Here is a 19,758-nt window from a genome sequence, read left to right as displayed (position 1 = left end):
TTCTAACTTTTCTGAGATTAAATTAACTGCTTCCATAGATACTTTTTTTTAAGCAGGAAACCTCCAAATTGGTTACATCAACAAAACAAATTTAATTTATATCTTAAATTATTTAACTTAGAGGCATAGAGTGAAATTTAAAAAGTCACCTCTTACTGTATAATGTGGAAAATAAATTAATACCTGTTTGAAAATAATCCTCGAGTTAATATCTCACTGGTGACATCAGAGATGAACTCCAGATACTTTAATTCCTCTTCCCTGGAGAAAAATGAACATCGGCAATGAATAATCTGTAAATACATTTGCTTGTAGCAATTGAGAGCTGAAGAAAATAAGAGCCAATTTAAATCATATTAACCATTTTCAGAGTCTCAAGTGTATGGATTGGAAACATACAATTTGATATACTAAAAAAATTAAAAATAATTAAAACTGCAGAAATTGAAATATGAAGCATAGATAGAAACACTGGAAGAATTCAGTTGGACAAGCGTCATTTGTGGAAAGAGAAACTAATCAACACTTTTGATCAGAATTCCTTCCTCAAATCTGGTGAGAGGTGATGGGAGATGGATAGTGGAGGATTTACAGGTTTCAAAGTAGAGTTGGGGGAGCAGAGAAGTGTAAGACAAAAAGCCAGATAGGTTAAGACCTATCAGATGATAAGGAACAAAAAAAAACTGCTGGAGGAACTCACTGGATTATCCAGAATCTGTGGAGGCAAAGGGATAGTTGATGTTTTGTATCGAGACCCTGCATCTGGAATAATCAAGACATTACAGTTTTGATGCAAGTTCTTGACCTAAAATGTCGGTCAACACTTTGCCTCCACAGATGCTGCTCAACCCACTGTGTTACTCCAGCAGTTTTTTTTTGCTCCAGATTCTGGCATCTGCAGTCTCTTATCTCTCTGGTGATCAAAAGGATGAAGTTTGAGACTCATTTTCATCAGGTGATCAGCAGCATGGGTACTGAGACCCATTCTCAATACACATGCTCTTTTCCACCTGATAGGATCAAAAACATTGACTGACTTCTTTTTCTTCAGATGCTTCTTGACTTTCTGAATTCTTCCAATATTTCTGTTTTTGTTTGATATGTTTTAGTAAACATTACCTATACATTACAAATTTTAGCTTTGCCGGTAAATGGCACATTTATGCTTCTTCAAGTCTTTGCAAGACACTAACGATACTGTTGTGCCCAAGGGAAATACTGACATCATTGCAAAATTGCTGACATTAGAAAAAACAACGCATTAAAAATCATAAATTTCATCAAAGGAGAGCAGAAAATCAAACCACCTCAAGAATTCTGTAAGTTAACATTTTGAAAGATTTTGCTGGAAATTACAACCATAATTAAATCAAATGTTTTAATACTTACTCAGCCTCAACTTTTCTCATAATTGGTGACTTGATTCTATTGTTTGATGATAACCTAATGGATTAAAGAAAAAATAAAAGTGATAAATAAAAGTGAAAATAAAAGTGATAAAAATAAGTGAAAATAAAAGCAAGTAACTTGAAAAATTAAAATAGTTTAAGCTATAGTAACCTGCAATGTTTCTTTATTGCATCAGCTTCTACTCTTTTAATTCACTGTTATTGTTTAAAGTACTCAACATGACAAGAATTTGATTTCTACCATTTTATTTCACTGAAATTCCAGTAACATTGTTTCTGATCAACCTATATACATATGGTGTTTCTTCTGTTTTGCACTGATGTACACTTAAAATATGTAGGCTATATGTGAATTAAAATAACTATTAAATAGAAATGTTTCAAATTCCATTAGAGATTTGTTTTTACTAAAGACTCATTTGTCAATAACATTGTTGATTACAGAAGTAAAGTTTCAAAATATTTTAAATGTTTTGAAGTTCATAGTATATTTAGTATCAAAGAACCTTTATTATACAACCTTGAGATACATCACCTTAGAGGCAGGCACAAAACAAAGAAACCCAATAGAACCCATTAAGAAAGATTGTTAAACACCCAATGAGCGAGAAAAGAACAAATCTTGCAAATTGGGTTATTCATTGGTAGAGGCACGCTGGTAGTTATTAGCAGGCCTCATTTATTTTAACTTGGTTTGGTTTGGGAACTAAGATTTAGATCTATCAATTTAAATCTTAGTCATTGGGTACTAAATCCAAAGAGTGATTTTTCCTTACTCCCAGTGAGGCAAAGCTTTGGAAATGTACTGATTATGAAACACCCACTGAACTGTTCTAAGGTTTAAAAAAAAACCTAGAATAGTACATTTATTACACTGGACAACAATTTTTCCAAAGTTTTGCTTCCTCAGAAAAGTTTTTGTGGTTATTATAGAGTTGTATCATGTAGAAATTTGGAGAGACAAGAAATTAACTTTAATAGACTATAATCTGTTTAATTGCATAACGGTGCTGAATCATTGCAATAGTTCAACTAAGGTAAAGATGATTCTCGTTTGTACTCAGTGTCTTGAGGCTCCTCACTTAAGTATCCAACAATAACCAGCCAGCACTGATGCCAGCTGCCTTGATTCTCCATGACCACAATGTCCTGGTGAAACCTTTCATCATTCTTGACCCTGACAGCACCAAGATTTGCAGGGAAGAAGTCTAAATGGGGATGCAGAAAATGAATATTTAGTGACATGGTATACTTCATAGTTCTGTATGCTTGAAGCATGTTGTCTACCAGTTGCATGTAGCTTGGTGCTACGTAGTTGACAAGAAAATTTTCAACAACATCCTCAAATCCTTCCCTGCCATTTTTTCCCATCCCACTAGAAGTTCTTTGAATTGCCTGTCATTGATAACCTGTTTGATTCCTTAATTCTGGCATCAATTATTCTGGGAAACATCTGTCTTAAATATCAAAATGGAAATTTTTGTGCCTGATGACAGCAGAATCCATCCATTTAGTCCTGAACCCAGTAATTCTGTTTTTGCTTTTGGCAAACCCAAGTTTGACCAGGTCACTAAACTCAGGTTGAGCTGTCAGATGAGATTTTAAGCATACACTCGCCACTCATGGCTGTTGCAAATTTGACTCCTGAAAATACAGTACTTTATTGTAATGAGTACACACAATACGCTATGCATCCTGCTTACATGTATATCGGTGATTGCAAACTGATACACAAGTAAATGCAATGCGCAGAACGGTGTGTGTGTGTGATGCTTTTCCAGCCTTTCTAAAACCTGTCCTGCCAGACAGTAAACTTTTCAACTTACATTGTGGGCAGCATTTCAATTGACTTGAATTCTGAATTGAAATAGCAAATACAGACAACTATTTAAAAAAAAAGGATACGTGATAGGGAAATTTCATGGTGATTTCCACTATCAGCAGTCTAAAATCCATAAGATACACCCAAAAGTATTCAAGAAGCAAATTCTTTGCTGTCCAGAGTTAACATATTACGTATACAGTATACAATCCTGAGATTTATCCTCCTGCAGGCAGCCACAGAACAGGAAAATACCATGGAAACCAGTTGAAAGAAAATATTAAACTTCAACGCACTAAAGAACAAATCACGCAAACACCAAAAAGCAGGCAAATAACACACAGGATATTAAACATCAAACTACAGAGACCCTGAAATGGACCAAAAGTGATATCCACGAAGTCAGTTCAGTTTATCATTGTCAATGACTGCAGGCCTCAATGGCAGAGCCAGTTACACATTGAAATGACTCCATTAAATCACAAAAGTACGAAAAGAGTAACCAGAATCACATGGAACAGAAACTGCAAAGTCGTGCCAAACAAGTTGGAGTACATTCAGCGCGGAGGACATTAAAGGTAAAACCACAAAGTCCCCAGAGGTTTTAAAGGTAAAACCACAAAGGATTCGCACAGCCATGAGGCACGCCGGTGAACCTTTCAAACCTGCACCCTCCTTCAGCAGGAGTGAGGGGGACACCGGTCAAATGCAGGAGCTGATGATGGGTTTGCATTCTACCATTAAGAAACAAAGGCCACACACCCTTCTCCCAACCCAGGAGATCGCAAAGCACCAGATAGAGGTGGTGGTGGTGGCAGGAGGAGGAGATGCAGAATGTTACCACTGGTCACGTTAGAAAATACAATACTCAGAAAAGATAGGCCACCTAATAGCATTGTGGAATAAAGGAATCTTGAGGTCCAAGTACATAGTTCACTGAAATTGGTTAAACAAGTGGATAAGATGGTAACCATGTCACGGTCTTTTCATTAGTAGGAATGTTGGATATAGAGTAGGAAGTCATGCTGTAGCTACATAAAACTTTAGTCAGACTGCATTTGAGTCAGACTGCAACACACAAATTGCTGGAGGGACTCGGCAAATCAGGCAAAATCTATGGAGGGGAATAAACAGTCAATAGGTTGGACTACGACACTTCATCAGAACTGGAAAGGAAGGGGCAGAGCCAGAATAAGAATGTAGGAGGAAGGAATGAAGTAATGGAAAACAGGATAGCAGGTGATAGATGAGCCGGGGTGGTGGGGGAGAAGATAGGTGGGTGGATGAAGTAAGAAAGAAACTGAAAAAGGATAGATGGAAGAGGTAAAGGGCTGAAGAATGAGGAATCTAACATGAGGAGGCAGTGAACCATGAAAGAACATTAAGAAGACAGTGAACTAGAGGGAAATGATGGACAATTTAGGAGAAGGGGTGAGAGGGTAACCAGAATGGGGAATGGAAATAGAGAGGAGGAGAGAAATTATTGGAAGTTAGAGAAATCAATGTTCATGCCATCATGTTGGAGGTTACATAGATATATGTAGTGTTGCTCCTCCAATTTTACTGTGGCCTCATCATGGCAGTAAGGGAGACCATGGACATGTAACATCCTGGGAAAGGTTTCACTGTTAATGTAATGGTTTCTCTGTAGCAACAGTGTTTGGCTTATGACTAGAAATAACAGAGGCTTTGGAATGTGCGGTGTCCCATGAGGGGAGTGTTTTCTTTCTTGCATGCCTGACAGCGAGGTATTCATGGGCTTATGTTCAGCAGAAGATAGAGAGAGAAGATGCCAGAATAGAGAGATCATAGACTGCAGGATGGAGTGGACTTGGAATGGGGTCGGGAGTTGACGACGCCCAGGGGAAATTGATGGAGAACAAATGGACGGGAAAATCGTGAGCTCCAACTTGCACATTAGACTGTTTCATTAAAATGGGCCCCTTTTCTTTTTGTTTTCTTTACTAACCCTCTAGTCAAATTAAGAATTATAAAGCTCAATCGTTTAATTGCATATGGTGTACCATTAGTTATTTTGTGGTACTGATTTGTAACAGTGGAAAACATCACAAAGCAGCCACACAAGATTTCACAAGTTTGGCAGGGCCAGAGACTGTCTTCCACTCGACATATCCACTGGCCGAACCTGAGGGTTATAGATAGATATGTCAGAATGGGAAGTCAAATTAGAATATATAGCTACCAGGAGATCCTACCATTTGCAATGGATGGAGTGAAGGTGCTTGGCAAAGTGATCTTTCAATTAGTATTGGGTCACATTAAGGTAGAGGAGGCCACACTGGGACCACTGGATATGATACATGACCCCGAAAGATTCGCAGGTGAAGTGTCGCCTTAGTTGGAAGGACTGTTTGGGGTTTTATATTGGTGTTTGGGATATGGTGTAGGGGTAGGTATAGCACTTGCAGAGTTAAGTACTAGAGAGATCAGTGGGGAGGGATGAGTGAATAAGGGAGTCATGAACACAGCAATCACTATGGAAGGTGGAGAGTGGGGGAAGGAAAAGATTGCCTAGTGGTAGGAATCCCTTTGGAGGTGACTGAAATGACAGAGAATGAAGTGCTGTATACAGAAGCTTGTGAGGTGGCAGTTAAGGACAAAGGGAATATTATCCCTGTTATGATGGTGGGAGTATGGGGTGAGGGCAGATCATTTGGAAATGGAGGAGATGAGGATGAGAGCAACATCAATGGTGGTGGAAGGAAACCCTGTTCTTTGAAATAAGATTTCTCAGATGTTCTAAAATGGAAAGCCACATCCTGAAAACATTAAGTACAACTTTCCCTCTTTCCCCCACCCCTTCACCAAATTGAAGGGAGACTGATAAAGATTTTTAAATTATGAGAGACATAGATAAAGTAGTCAGAATATTTTCCCCAAGATAGAAACGTCAAACACAAGAGGATATGCTTTTAAGGTTAAAGGGAAGAAATGTATAAATAACAAGAGGGGCAAGTTCTCTTTTGTCAAAGAGTGTTAAGTCCCTGGAATGGGATACCAGGGGTGGTACTGGAAAAAGGTAATTTGGTCGAATTTAAGAGGCTTTTATTTAGACACATGAAGAGAATGGAGGGATATGGGAGATATTCAGGAGGAGGTCATTTAGTATAAATTGGCATCAGGATCAGTCCAGTGCTGTACTATTCTCTATTTTATGTTCCGGATTGACTGCACAGGCTTGTGCTCTTCTCTCTGAATAAATGACTAAGAGGAGAGAACACAGGGTTTTCAATGAAAGAGTTTAATATAGCTTAGAGAATAAATCCCACACTTGGCTGAGTTCAGAACAAGTGAACACAAATATTGATTGATGCTAACACATTAAATTAACAATTTAGGAGCCACTTCTCAGTTCAAAAAGTGGTAAATGCATAAAAGTCTGCCATATAAAGTGTAAATTAAATTGATTTGACAAATTTAAAAAATGGCTTGATGTACACGAGAGAGGAGGAAAAGAAAGTGATACAGGGTGGGAACAAGTGATTAAAGTGGAAAGAAGCTTGTGTGGAATAAAAATACTGGCAAGACCAGAGTCAAATTACATATTTCTACATTACAGATTATTTTATAGAAGGAATGGAATATTAACGAGTGAAAATTATCACAAAAATATTATAGAATTAAGGTGTAATTTGTTAATTTAAGTGAAATTTAAACAGGCTAAGAAATCTTCAGACAATTTTAACAATAGGTTTCCCCCACTTTTGAAAATGTAACCATCGAGACACATTAAGAATTTCTGTCATCACATAGGGAAGTCAACTGGATTCTTATCTGCTTCAAAAAACATTCACATTAGATTGCCTGATGTACCAACTGCAAAAGAGTCCTTGATCAGAAACAACAGGTGGCAATTTTTAATTGTTTCCTAGAAAGATCTGGTTGTAGTTAAGATTTAAGGAATAACTTTACTCATATAATGGGAATTTGCTGGTGTGTGCTGGCACAACATGCAATAATTATAAGTAATAAAAAAATATCAAAATATTAAAAAATAAGTTACTACTGATAAATAATGTTACAAATAAAATTGATTGCTTGCATAAAAATTTATGAATTAAATGCAGGATTGGGCTACTTGATCCCTTGAGCTGTTCTGCTATTTACTAAGATTATGGGTGATCTACTTGAGACCTCAGCACTGCATTCTTACCAACGATAAAGTGGAAAAGAGTAGCTAAAATGAATATAGGTCCCTTGGAAGACGAGATGGGGGAATTGATATTGGGTAATAAGGAAATGGCCGAGGCTTTGAATGACTATTTTGTGTCAGTCTTCACAGTAGAGGACACATCTAACATGCCAAAGAGAGATGTTATGGATTTGTTGAGAGACGAGAACCTCGATATAATTGCTATCATTAAAGAGCTAGCACTGAGCAAACTTATGGGCCTGAGGATAGTTAAGTCCCCTGGTCCTGATGGAATGCATTCCAGGATACTGAAAGAAATGGCAGAAGTTATAGTAGAGGCTTTGGTGATGATTTACCAAAATTCTCTGGACTCTGGGCAGGTCTTGGCGGATTGGAAGACAGTGAATATCACACCACTGTTCAAAAAAAAAATGTAGGCAAAAGGCAGGTAACTATAGGCAAGTTAGCTTAACATCTGTATTTGGGAAAATGCTTGAAGCTATCATTAAAGAAGAAATAGCGAGGCATCTGGAAAGAAATGGATCCATCAGGCAGACCAGTGTGGATTCAGCAAAGGCAGGTCCTGTTTGACAAACTTAATGGAGTTCTTTGAGTATATAATGAGCACAGTAGATAGAAGGGAATAGATGGATGTTATTTACTTGGATTTTCAGAAGGCGTTCAATAAGGTGCCACATAAAAGACTTATCCATAAGATAAGGATGTATAGAGTTGGGGCGATGTATTAATATGGATAGAGGTTTGGTTAACTAATAGAAAGCAGAGAGTTGGGATACATGATGTTACTCTGGTTGGTAATGAGTGGTGAGAGGTGTGCTGCAGGGGTCAGTGCTGGGCCTGCAACTATTCACTATATACACTAACGATCCGGAAGAGGGGACCGAGTGTTGTGATTATGCTTGTTGATGATACTAAATTGAGTGGAAAAGCAAATTATGCAGAAGATACGGAGAGTCTGCAGAGAGATATAGATAAGTTCGGCAAGTAGGCAAGGGTCTGGCAGAAGGAGTACAATGTTGGTAAATGCCAGATCATCCACTTTGGAAGGAAAAATGAAAGAGCAGAATATTATTTAAGTGGTAAAAAAATTGCAGCATGCTGCTGTACAGAGCGACTTAAGAGTGCTTGTGCATGAATCACAAAAGGTTGGTTTGCAGGTACAGCAGGCTATCAAGGCGGCAAATGTAATATTGGCCTTCGTTGCTAGAGGTATTGAACTTAAGAGCAGAGAAGTTGTGCTGCAAATGTATAGCGTACTAGTGAGGCCACACCTGGAGTACTGCGTGCAGTTCTGGTCTCCTTACTTGAAGAAGGATATACTGACTTTGGAGGCAGTGCAGAGGTGGTTCACCAGGTTGATTCTAGAGATGAGGGGGTTAGACTATGTGAAGAGATTGAGTCGCCTGGGACTGTACTTGCTGGGATTCAGAAGAATGAAAGGAGATCTTATAGAAACATATAAAATTACGAAGGGGATAGATAAGATAGAGGCAGGAGTTTGATAGTTGGTAGTTGAGACTAGAACTAAGGGATATAGCCTCAAGATTCGGGGGAATTGATTTAGGATGATGAGGAGAAACTACTTTTCCCAGAGAGTGGTGAATCTGTGGGATTCTCTGCCCAATGAAGCAGTGGAGGCTGCCTCAATAAGTATATTTAATACAAGGTTGGATAGATTTTTGCATAGTAGGGGAACTAAGGGTTATGGGGAGAAGGCAGGTAGGTGGATATAAGTCCATGGCCAGATCAGCCATAATCCTATTGAATGATGGAGCAGAATCGACAAGCCAAATGGCCTACTCCTGCTCCTATTTCTTATGTCCTTATGGTCAAATTCTAAGGAAATTTTCACCCTTGCCTGTCAAGAATGTTATCTGTCTCTGCCATAAAAATAATGAAAGATTCTTCTTTCACTATCCTTTGAAGGAGAGAATTCCAAAGACTCATAATCCTCTGAGTGAACAAAAAAAAATGCTTAAAGTACACCTCAGATCACTTTTTATTCCAACTGATATCCTCCAGTTCTGGATTCTCTGACAAAAAACCCCAAGGATTTTATTTGTTTCAATCAAGTTCCCACTCATTATCTAACATCTGGCATGTAAAAGCCTAGGCAGTCCAATCACCTCTCATTAGTTAACCCAGCCATTCTAAGTAAACCTGGTAAACCGTCTCTGAACTGCTTTGCATACATTAAGACAGTTTCTTAAATATCAATACCAATAATATACACAGTATTTCAAATGCAATCCTATCAATAATACCTTCAAACTATCCTGTTCAGTTGACATTGGAAGTTTTTAAACTTTCAGCAAAATGGCGCTGCGACTGGTCACAGCGGCTTCTATGGGGTCAACAAAAGGTGCCACTGTTCCACTTAAATGTACGTTTAATGATCGCAAGATTCTGCTATATGTTAAGAACTGAAAGGACTGGAGGTCTACACCATCACAGCAAGTTGCTCACTGGTGGAGATAATGAAGGAGCTGCGCAATGTGCTGCTGCCCAAATCGTTGGAGGCTTACAGTCAAATAGTGAATGGCTGTCATGGACCCTTTTCTTGTGATCGAAAAACCCCTTTGGACATTGTTAATTTGGTATGCTGCAAGCTTAATTCACTGATTTAATGGATGCGAGCAGGGTGGATTGAGGGGGCCTAATTCTCGGTTGTAGCATGGCCTAGGCCTGAGGGCATGGTGTTGTCTGTTTGCAGCCACCTGGAGTGAGAGGATGAGGCCACTGTGCTTCACCAGGGGAGTTGGATCTGTCCTCCCAGGGGTTCACCCAGCAAAAAGCAAGCTTTGTTGTGGCCAACTGGAGAGGCGTCCCAGCTATCATCATTTACTAGAAGGCGGCCAGCACAGCTGTGGTGACTGAAGATTTAAAATGGACTGATGGGTCTGGACTATATACATATAATTGTCCAGTTGGTTTGTTACTAACATTCTATATGTGCTTGTATGCACGAGAACTGGGCCTCAAAGTCACAGATTCACCTAGTGGGCATTGGGTGTCGGAGCGATGACTGGGCCTCAAAGCCATGGTACCGCCTGGTGAGCATCGGGGACCAGTTGACAACATCAGTGGGCTGTAGGATCTGCATCATTCTATTTTCACTAATATTCTACATGTTGTTGATTTGTATGCATCAAGTCACGAACTTTCATGATGTCGAATGTGATCAGGCATGCTTAATGTGTGTGACTGTTAGTACTGTGCCTTGCACTTTGACCCAGTAAAAAAGTTGTCATTTGGCTGTATTCCTGAGTTTTCATATATAGTAAAATGACAATTAAACTTGAATTGAATGCTGAAATTCTTACTGTAACTCTTCTAAGGTTCCTTTTTAGTCTCAAGTAACACAAGATATCAACTATCTGCTTAACATTTTACACTTTATCCAAGAATTTTAAAAATTCTTTTTACAGTCAAAGCTTATCGGAGGTAAGATATCTTCAAAAGACAGGCATAAATGTGATTACTTGTATATAAGTGTAAGAAACTTCCTTTTAAAATTGAAGCCCCTAATGTTCAGAATAGGCTGGCAAGATGATGGTTCCAAACTTTCACTGGGAATTTAATTATTTAAGGAAAGTATTTGCCTTATATTTTTATGCATCTGAAAATGTTATTATTTCAGTGTAATCATTTCTAATGATTCTACATGTGCTGTGGTATGTACTTTTCTCATATTTAAAAAAATATTCTTACATTTTATGGCTTCTTTATTGCATGCAGCAATAACACTAATTCCTCCCAGTTTATATTAAGCTCATTGACGCATTCAATTTAAAAATGCTGTTTTCCAACAAACCCTTCCTACCCTTTCAAAGGACATTATCTTCTTATGTTCATCAACCAGAATGCAGCATACCCCCAGAGTTAGGATTCTTGGCAGCAAAACTATCTAACTAGAGTAACTCGTACTGAAGATATTAAACAAAGGGTGTCAACATTTCTGGTTTTGTGCAAAATGTTTATCTGCTGTAATTATGTCTCCTTTTATTCTTAAAGTTGTGCGATTATGTTACTGAAATATGATACTTCTCCATTTCTTTTATGTGCATAAATTCTTTTTTAAGTTTTGTTCTGCCAGTTCTTGAAACAAATGTGTTTTGGAAATGTTGTTTCAAATTCTACGGTTAAAAATATTTGAAATTTTTTTATTCTTTAATGGTGTGATTGTACAATTTTATCATGATATTAATTTGCTCAGTTAACTGCAGCTTCACTTGATTGACCACAGGGGGCAGCTGCAATTTCAGTTACTAGGAGCGTCATCACTTGGCTTGGGAAAAGTGAAATAAAACAACACTTTATCAAACTTAAATAAATTACACCTTTTTTATATAAAATCAGCATTTGAAATGCTTCTCTGTAAGTATTGAATGGATTTCCAAAAGCTTCAGGTGAATTGAACCTCAGCCAATTGATAAAAAATAGAAATACAGAAAACCTACAGCAAAATACAGGCCCTTCGGCCCACATGCTGTGCTGAACATGCACTTACTTTAGAAATTATCTAAGGTTACTCATAGCCCTCTATTTTTCTAAGCTCCATGTACCTATCCAGGAGTCTCTTAAAAGACCCTATCATATCTGCCTCCACCAGAGTTGTCAGCAGCCCGTTCCACACACTCACCACTCTCTGAGTCAAAACTTGCCTGACATCTCTTCTGTACTTACTTCCAAGCACCTTAAAATTGTGCCCTCTCCTGTTAGCCCTTTCAGCCCTGGGAAAAAGCCTCTAACTATGCACATGATCAATGCCTCTCATCATCTTATACAACTCTATCAGGTCACCTCTCATCCTCCGTCGCTCCAAGGAGAAAGGGCCGAGTTCACTCAATCTATTCTCATAAGGCATGCTCCCCAGTCCAGCCAGCATCCTTGTAAATCCCCTCTGCACCCTTTCTATAGTTCCCACATCCTTCCTATAGTGAGGTGACCAGAATTGGGCACAGTACTCCAAGTGGGGTCTGACCTATATAGCTGTAACATTACCTCTCGGCTCTTAAACTCAATCCCATGGTTGATGAAGGCCAATGCACCATATGCATCTTACCTGTGCAGTAGCTTTGAGTGTCCAATGGACTCAGACCCCAAAATCCCTCAGATCCTCCACACTACCAGTGTCTGACCATTAATACTATATTCTTCCATCATATTTGACCTACCAAAATTAACCATCTCAGACTTATCAGGGTTGAACTCCATCTGCCACTTTTCAGCCCAGTTTTGCATCCAATCGATGTCCCACTGTAACATCTGACAGCCCTCCACACAATCCACAACACCCCTAACCTTTGTGTCATCAGCAAACTTACTAACCCATCCCTCCACTTCCTCAAACAGGTCATTTATAAAATCATGAAGAGAAGGGGTCCCAGAACAGATCCCTGAGGCACACCGACCTCCATGCAGAATATGACCTGTCTACAACCACTCTTTGCCTTCTAAGAGTAAGCCAATTCTGGATCCACAAAGCAAGGTCCCCTTGGATCCCATGCCTCCTTACTTTCTCAATAAGCCTTGCATGGGGTACCTTATCAAATGCCTTGCTGAAATGCGTATACACGACATCTGCTGCTCTTCCTTCATCAATGTGTTGAGTCACATCCTCAAAATATTCTATCAGGCTCATAAGGCATGACCTGCTCTTGACAAAGCCATGCTGACTATTCCTAATCATATTATGCCTCTCCAAATGTTCATAAATCCTGCCTCAGGATCTTTTCCATCAACTTACCAACCACTGAAGTAAGTCTCACTGGTCTATAATTTCCTGGGCTACCTCTACTCCCTTTCTTGAATAAAAGAACAACATCTGCAACCCTCCAATCCTCCGGAACTTCTCCAGTCCCCATTGATTACACAAAGGTCACTTCTAGAGGCTCAGCAATCTCCCCCCCCTCGCCTCCAACAGTACCCTGAGGTATATTTCATCCGGTTCCGGAGACTCATCTAACTTGATGCTTTCCAAAAGCTCCAGCACATCCTCTTTCTTAATGTTTATATGCTAAAACTTTTCAATCCGCTGTAAGTCATCCCTACAATCGCCTAGATCCTTTTCCGTAGTGAATACTGAAGTAAAGTAGTCATTAAGTATCTCTGCTATCTCCTCCAGTTCCGTACACACTTCTCACTGTCACACTTGATTGGTCCTATCTTCTTATGTCTTATCCTCTTGCTCTTCACATACTTGCAGAATGCCTTGGGGTTTTCAATCACTCAGTAAACAATCCCTCCACACGAGTTACTCAGTAGAGAATAATGGAGGTTGGAGGTCATAGAAATAATTTTAACCATAGGGAAAAGGAAAGGGGGGAAAAGGGAAAATTGCTGTAAGGTCCAATACTTTAATGATGGATAGATCTATATGTATTATTATTGTAATTACCTTGGAACACAGTTGTGACAAGGACATTCAAAACATTCTTGTAGCTTTTCACAATCCAAATTATGAGGGTGATCATCCCTGTCCTCTTCATATTCAGAGCATATCTGCTTATTATATTCAGCCTATTAGAACAAATTGACACATCTTACAGTTCTACATGATACTATAAGATATCATCATACTATTTTATCAGTCAATACTTGTAAAATTAATACATAATATGACAATGTAAACCACACTTTCAACCTCATTATGTAGATAGAGGTATTGTTAGTAAGGCCACAATTTGTTACCAATAATACCAAAGGTTAGACCTTGCAAAAGTAGTAGAGGATCTTTGCAGCCTACATTGTGAAGATAATATCAGACTCGCTGCAAATTGCAGGTTTTAGAATGCTATTCAAACCTACTTGTTTCTATAGTGTATTCTGTAGAATTAACAGATTAGCAGCACAGTGTGACAGTGGTGTAGAGAATGAATGTTTTAAGACAGTGATCTAGTTATTGATAAATGAGACTGCTTCATCTGCCTCCTACCCAGCTTCTGGAGATTGCTTGGATTTAAAAATATAAGAACTAAAAGTAGGCATATGCAAATAAAAGTAGGCTCTGCCATTCAATAAGAGCATGGCTGAACTTTACTACCATACCACTTTCTTGCACTTACTCTATACCCATTAATTCCCTTAATCTCTAAAATCCTACATAACATTTTCTTGAGTTAATCACTAATTACTACACTATTCAATGGGATTGACCAATCCTTATTCATCTATCTTATAGTACTTGGCCAATAGCTTGTGAGCCTAGATAATTCAAATGTTTGTGTGGACAATTCTAAACTGCCATCAGTGACTCTGGTACAACCACTCTGTCCAGCAGTGTATTCCAGGTACTCACCACCTTTGGGTGAAAAAGCCCCTCTTCAGATGCCCTCTAAATCTCTTGTTGTAACCTAAGTCATTTAGTTTTATATCCATCTGATAAGAGAGAGAAAAAAACATTTCCTGTGGCTTGTCCTCACAATTTTAAATATCTCAACTATGTGCCCTCTGCACCTCTTCCAATCGAGGGATTAAGACATCCCAATCTCTCCTCATATTTGAGATCTCTATCCTCAGCAGAATCCTGGTAAACCTCTTTTATGTCTTTCCAGCACTGTCACATCTTCCCTATAGTCCAGAGCCCAGAACCACTTGCTATACTCCAGTTGAGTTTCCAATGTTTTATAGAATTGGATCATAACGTCCCTGCTTTTATGGTTGTATCCATTTGTTTTCAAAACCATGTTTATAGCACAGCTACTTTTAAGGATTTTTGAACTTGAACACTATTCCTCAAATCCTTAGAACCCTACCAAAATTCAGAATACATTTATTATCGATGTACATATACCATAGATAGAAACGTAGAAAACCTACAGCACAATACAAGCCCTTCGGCCCACAAAGCTCTGCTGAACATGTCCTTACTTTAGAAATTACCTAGGTTTACCCAGAGCCCTCTGTTTTTCTAAGCTCCATGTACCTATCCAAGAGTGTCTTAAAAAGACCCTATCGTACCCTCCTCTACCACTGTTGCTGGCAGCCCATTCCATGCACTCACCACTCTCTGCGTAACAAACTTACCCCTGACATCTCCTCTGTACCTACTCCACTCACCTTAAAACTGAGCCCTCCCATGCTAGCCATTTCAGTCCTGGGAAAAAGCCTCTGACTATCCACACTATCAATGCCTCTCATCATCTTATACACCTCTATCAGGTCACCTCTCATCCTCTGTTGTTCCAAGGAGAAAAGGCCAAGTTCACTCAACCTATTCTCATAAGGCATGCTCCCCAATCCAGGCAACATCCTTGTAAATCTCCTCTGCAACCTTTCTATGTTTTCCATATCCTACCTGTAGTGAGGCGACCGGAGCTGAGCACAGTACTCCAAGTGGGGTCTGACCAGGGTCCTCTATAGCTGCAACATTACCTCTCAGCTCCTAAACTCAATCCAATGATTGATGAGGGCCAATGCACCATATGCTTTTTTTAACCACAGAGTCAACCTGCACAGCAGCCTTGGGTGCCCTACGGACTCGGACCCCAAGATCCCTCTGATCCTCCACACTGCCAAAAGTCTTACCATTAATACTATATTCTGCCATCATATTTGACCTACTAAAATGACCCACCTCACACTTATCTAGGCTGAACTACATCAGCCACTTCTCAGCCCCGTTTTGCATCCTATCAATGTCCACAACACCCCCAACCTCTGTGCCATCAGCAAACTTACTAACCCATCCCTCCACTTCCTCATCCAGGTCATTTATAAAAATCACGAAGAGTAAGGGTCCCAGAACAGATCCCTGAGGCACACCACTGATCTCTGATCTCCATGCAGAATACGACGCTTCTGAAACCACTCTTTGCCTTCTGTGGGCAAGCCAGTTCTGGATCCACAAAGCAATCCCCTTGGATCCCATGCCTCCTTACTTTCTCAATAATCCTTGCATGGGGTACCTTATCAAATGTCTTGCAGAAATTCATATACACTACATCTACTGCTCTACCTACATCAATGTGTTTAGTCACATCCTCAAAAAGTTCAATCAGGCTCATAAGGCATGACCTGCCTTTGACAAAGCCATATCCAATCTTGAGATTCATCTTCTTGTAGAAAACTACAAAACATACAATAGAATCCACAAAAACCCCCAAACAAAAACGATTGGAAAACAACCAATGTGCAAAAAAAGAACAAGTTGTGCAACAATAAAAAAGTAAACAAATAATACATAGACCATGAACTGCAGAGTTCCCTAAATAGGTCCAGAAACAGAGCCAGTTCAGTGCTGAGGTGAGTGCAGCCAGTCCAGGAGCATGATGGCTACAAGCTGCAGCTGCAGTCAGTTCAGTATTGAGGTGAGGGAAACCTTCCAGAAGCCCAATGGCTACAGGCCACAGCTGAAGAGTCTGTCAAGCGCCAAGTGAAGCTGGCCCAGGAGCCCAATGGCTGCAGAGCAACAACTACTTCTGAACTTGGCTCCTGCTCTATCTGCATTATGGTAGCAGCGAGAAGGGCTTAGGTGGGAGATAGGAGACCTTGGCTGACAAAGAGAAATGAACGGTTCAACGTCCATTCAAGGTATATGTCTTAGTGTCATTACTACACCCAAAATGCAACATCTAAAATTTCTCAGCCCATTTCACTAACATGTCACTATCACCCTGTAGTTTAAGACTCCTTACATACAGCCAACTACTCCTATCATACCTACTGATCATGCCTCCTACATCCATATCCAAATCATTCAATTCCTGCCCAAATCCCCACGGAGCACCACTCGTCACAGGCATCACAAAATCAACCCTCTACCAACACTTTTTGCCTCCTATTGCTAATCCAAGTTTGGATTGAATTTACTAACTTGACCTGGATCCTATGGCGCCTAACCTTCTCAATTAATCTCCATGTGGGTCCTTGTCTGAGGCCTTACTTAAATACTGAACTCTCATCATCAGAGTACATTTTGTAACCTCTTTAAAAACTCCTTCAGATTGGTCAAACAACATCTGTCTTCGGCAACCTGTATACAGGTTATTTCTGATTAGTATCATCTTTCTAATTGATCATTTATTAAAGGATCAGCACCTTTGAGGAGAGATTCAGTGATGAATCTTGCAGACATGAAAATTGGTAATGCTCTGTTTTTACAGATGGTTGTTTGGTTGATACAAATTGAATTGAATTGATTGACTTTATTTCTTATATCCCTCACACACACCAGTAGTAAAAATCTTTATTTTACGTCTCCATCTAAATGTGCCATGTGCAATCATACTAATTTATAATAAATAGAACAGTCAATATAACATAGAGTACACTCAAATCACCGTGAGTTCATCAGTCTGATGGCCTGGTGGAAGAAGCAATTCCGGAGGCTGTTGGTCCTGGCTTTTATGCTGCAGGACAGCTTCCCGGATAGTAGCAGCTGGAATAGATTGTGGTTGGAATGACTTGGGTCCCCAATGATGCTATGAGGACTTTTTACACACCTGTCCTTGTAAATGTCCTGAATCATGGGAAGTTCACAACTGCAGATGTTCTAGGCTGTACGCACCTCTCTCTGCAGAATCCTGCAGTTAAGGGAGGTACAGTTCCCACACCAGGCAGTGATACAGCCAGTCAGGATGCTCTCAATTGTGCCCCTGTCGAAAGTTCTTAGGATTTGGGGGCCCATACCAAACTTCCTCAACTGACTGTGGTGAAACAGGCCTTTTTCACCACACAGCTGGTATGCACAGACCACGTGAGGTCCTAAGTGATGTGGATGCCGAGGAACTTGAAGCTGGTTAACCTCTCAACCCCAGATCCATTGATGTCAATAGGGGTTAGCCTGTCTCCATTCCTCCAGTACTCCACAACCAGCTCCTTTGCTTTTGCGACATTGAGGGAAAGGTTGTTTTCTTGACACCACTGTTTCAGAGAGATGACTTCTTCCCTGTAGGCCACCTCGTTATTGTTTAAGATAAGGCCAATCAATGTAGTGTCACTGACAAATTTAATTAGCAGATTGCAGCTGTGGGTGGTGATACAGTCATGGGTATACAGGGAGTAAAGGAGGGGACACAGTACGCAGCCCTGAGGGTATTGAGTATTGAGAGGGTTGGAGGTGAGGCAGCCCACTCTTACAACCTGCTGGTGATCTGACAGGAAGTCCAGGATCCAGCTGCACAAGGCAGGGTCAAGGCCAAGGTCACTGAGCTTCTTGTCAAGTCTGGATGGAACTATGGTGTTGAATGCTGAACTGTATTCAAAGAACAGCATTCTCACATAAGCATCCCTCTTCTCCAGATGTGTAAGGACAGTATGTAGAGCAGTGGCTACTGCGTCATCTGTCGATCAATTGTCTCGGTAGGTGAATTGTAGGGGGACCAATTTGGGTGGTAGCAAGCTGCAGATGTAATCCTTGACAAGCCTCTCAAAGCTTATTATTGAGGTGAGTGCGACAGGACACCAGGTTTACTTGCCACATCACCCTGCCAGGTTTGTATAAGACCAAAAGATATAGGAGCAGAATTAGGCTATTCGGCCCATCAGGTCCGCTCAGCCATTTGATCATGGCCAATTTATTTGCACTCTCAACCTCATGTTCTTGCCTTCTCCTGTAATTTTTGATGCCCTTACTAATCAAGTATTTATCAATCTCAGCTTTAAACATACCCAATGTTACAACCCTAAAACCATTAGTGGCAATGAATACCACAGATTCACCACCCTCTAGCTGAAGAAACTCATCCTCATTTCTGTTCTAAAGGTACATCCTCCTGTTCTGAAGCTATTCACTCTGGCCCTAGACTCTCCCATTAATGAAAACATTCTCTCCACATCCACTCTATCTAACTTTTCAATATTTGATAGGTTTCAATGAGATCGCCCCTCCTACTTTTAATTCTAGAACATACAGACCTAGAGCTATCAAACACTACTCATACATTAACCCTTTTATTTCTGGGATTGTTCTTGCAAACCTTCTCCAGACCCTCTCCTATGCCAGCTCATCCTCAGACACTGGGCTCAAATCTGCTCACAATGCTCCAATTATGCTCTTACCAATGCCTTATAAAGCCTCAGCATGACATTTTGATACCTTTTTTAAAAATTGTGGAGATAAACTTTAAGCAAGCATTAGCAAAAAGCCTTACTTCTGATCTCAAGAAATAAGAATCAAAAATAAAATTTTGATTATAATGCTCTTTAATACAGCTTTTTCCAAGTATTAAATCTTTCCAAGTACTAAATCTTAGTACTTGGAAAATTCATGATCTGCAGTATCTCACTCATCTGCAGATGGCAGAAAAAGCCAAAGGATCTCAGAGACTCTCTGTCATCATTATTTTCAAGATTGGGAGAAATTTATCACTTTAACTGCTGTGGGGTCTCCCAGCTATGTACTAAAGGAA

At 39.8% G+C, this 19,758-nt stretch overlaps 1 pseudogene; it reads right to left on the bottom strand.

The window, feature by feature from the left end:
* The window catches only part of LOC132387295 (spermatogenesis-associated protein 7-like), an 85,899-nt pseudogene that overhangs the window by 18,395 nt on the left and 47,746 nt on the right, over positions 1-19,758 (bottom strand).

The sequence above is a fragment of the Hypanus sabinus genome, chromosome 2, assembly GCF_030144855.1.
Source record: "Hypanus sabinus isolate sHypSab1 chromosome 2, sHypSab1.hap1, whole genome shotgun sequence".
In the NCBI taxonomy this organism is placed as follows: Eukaryota; Metazoa; Chordata; class Chondrichthyes; order Myliobatiformes; family Dasyatidae; genus Hypanus; species Hypanus sabinus.
This window is presented reverse-complemented; position numbering and strand designations above follow the sequence as displayed.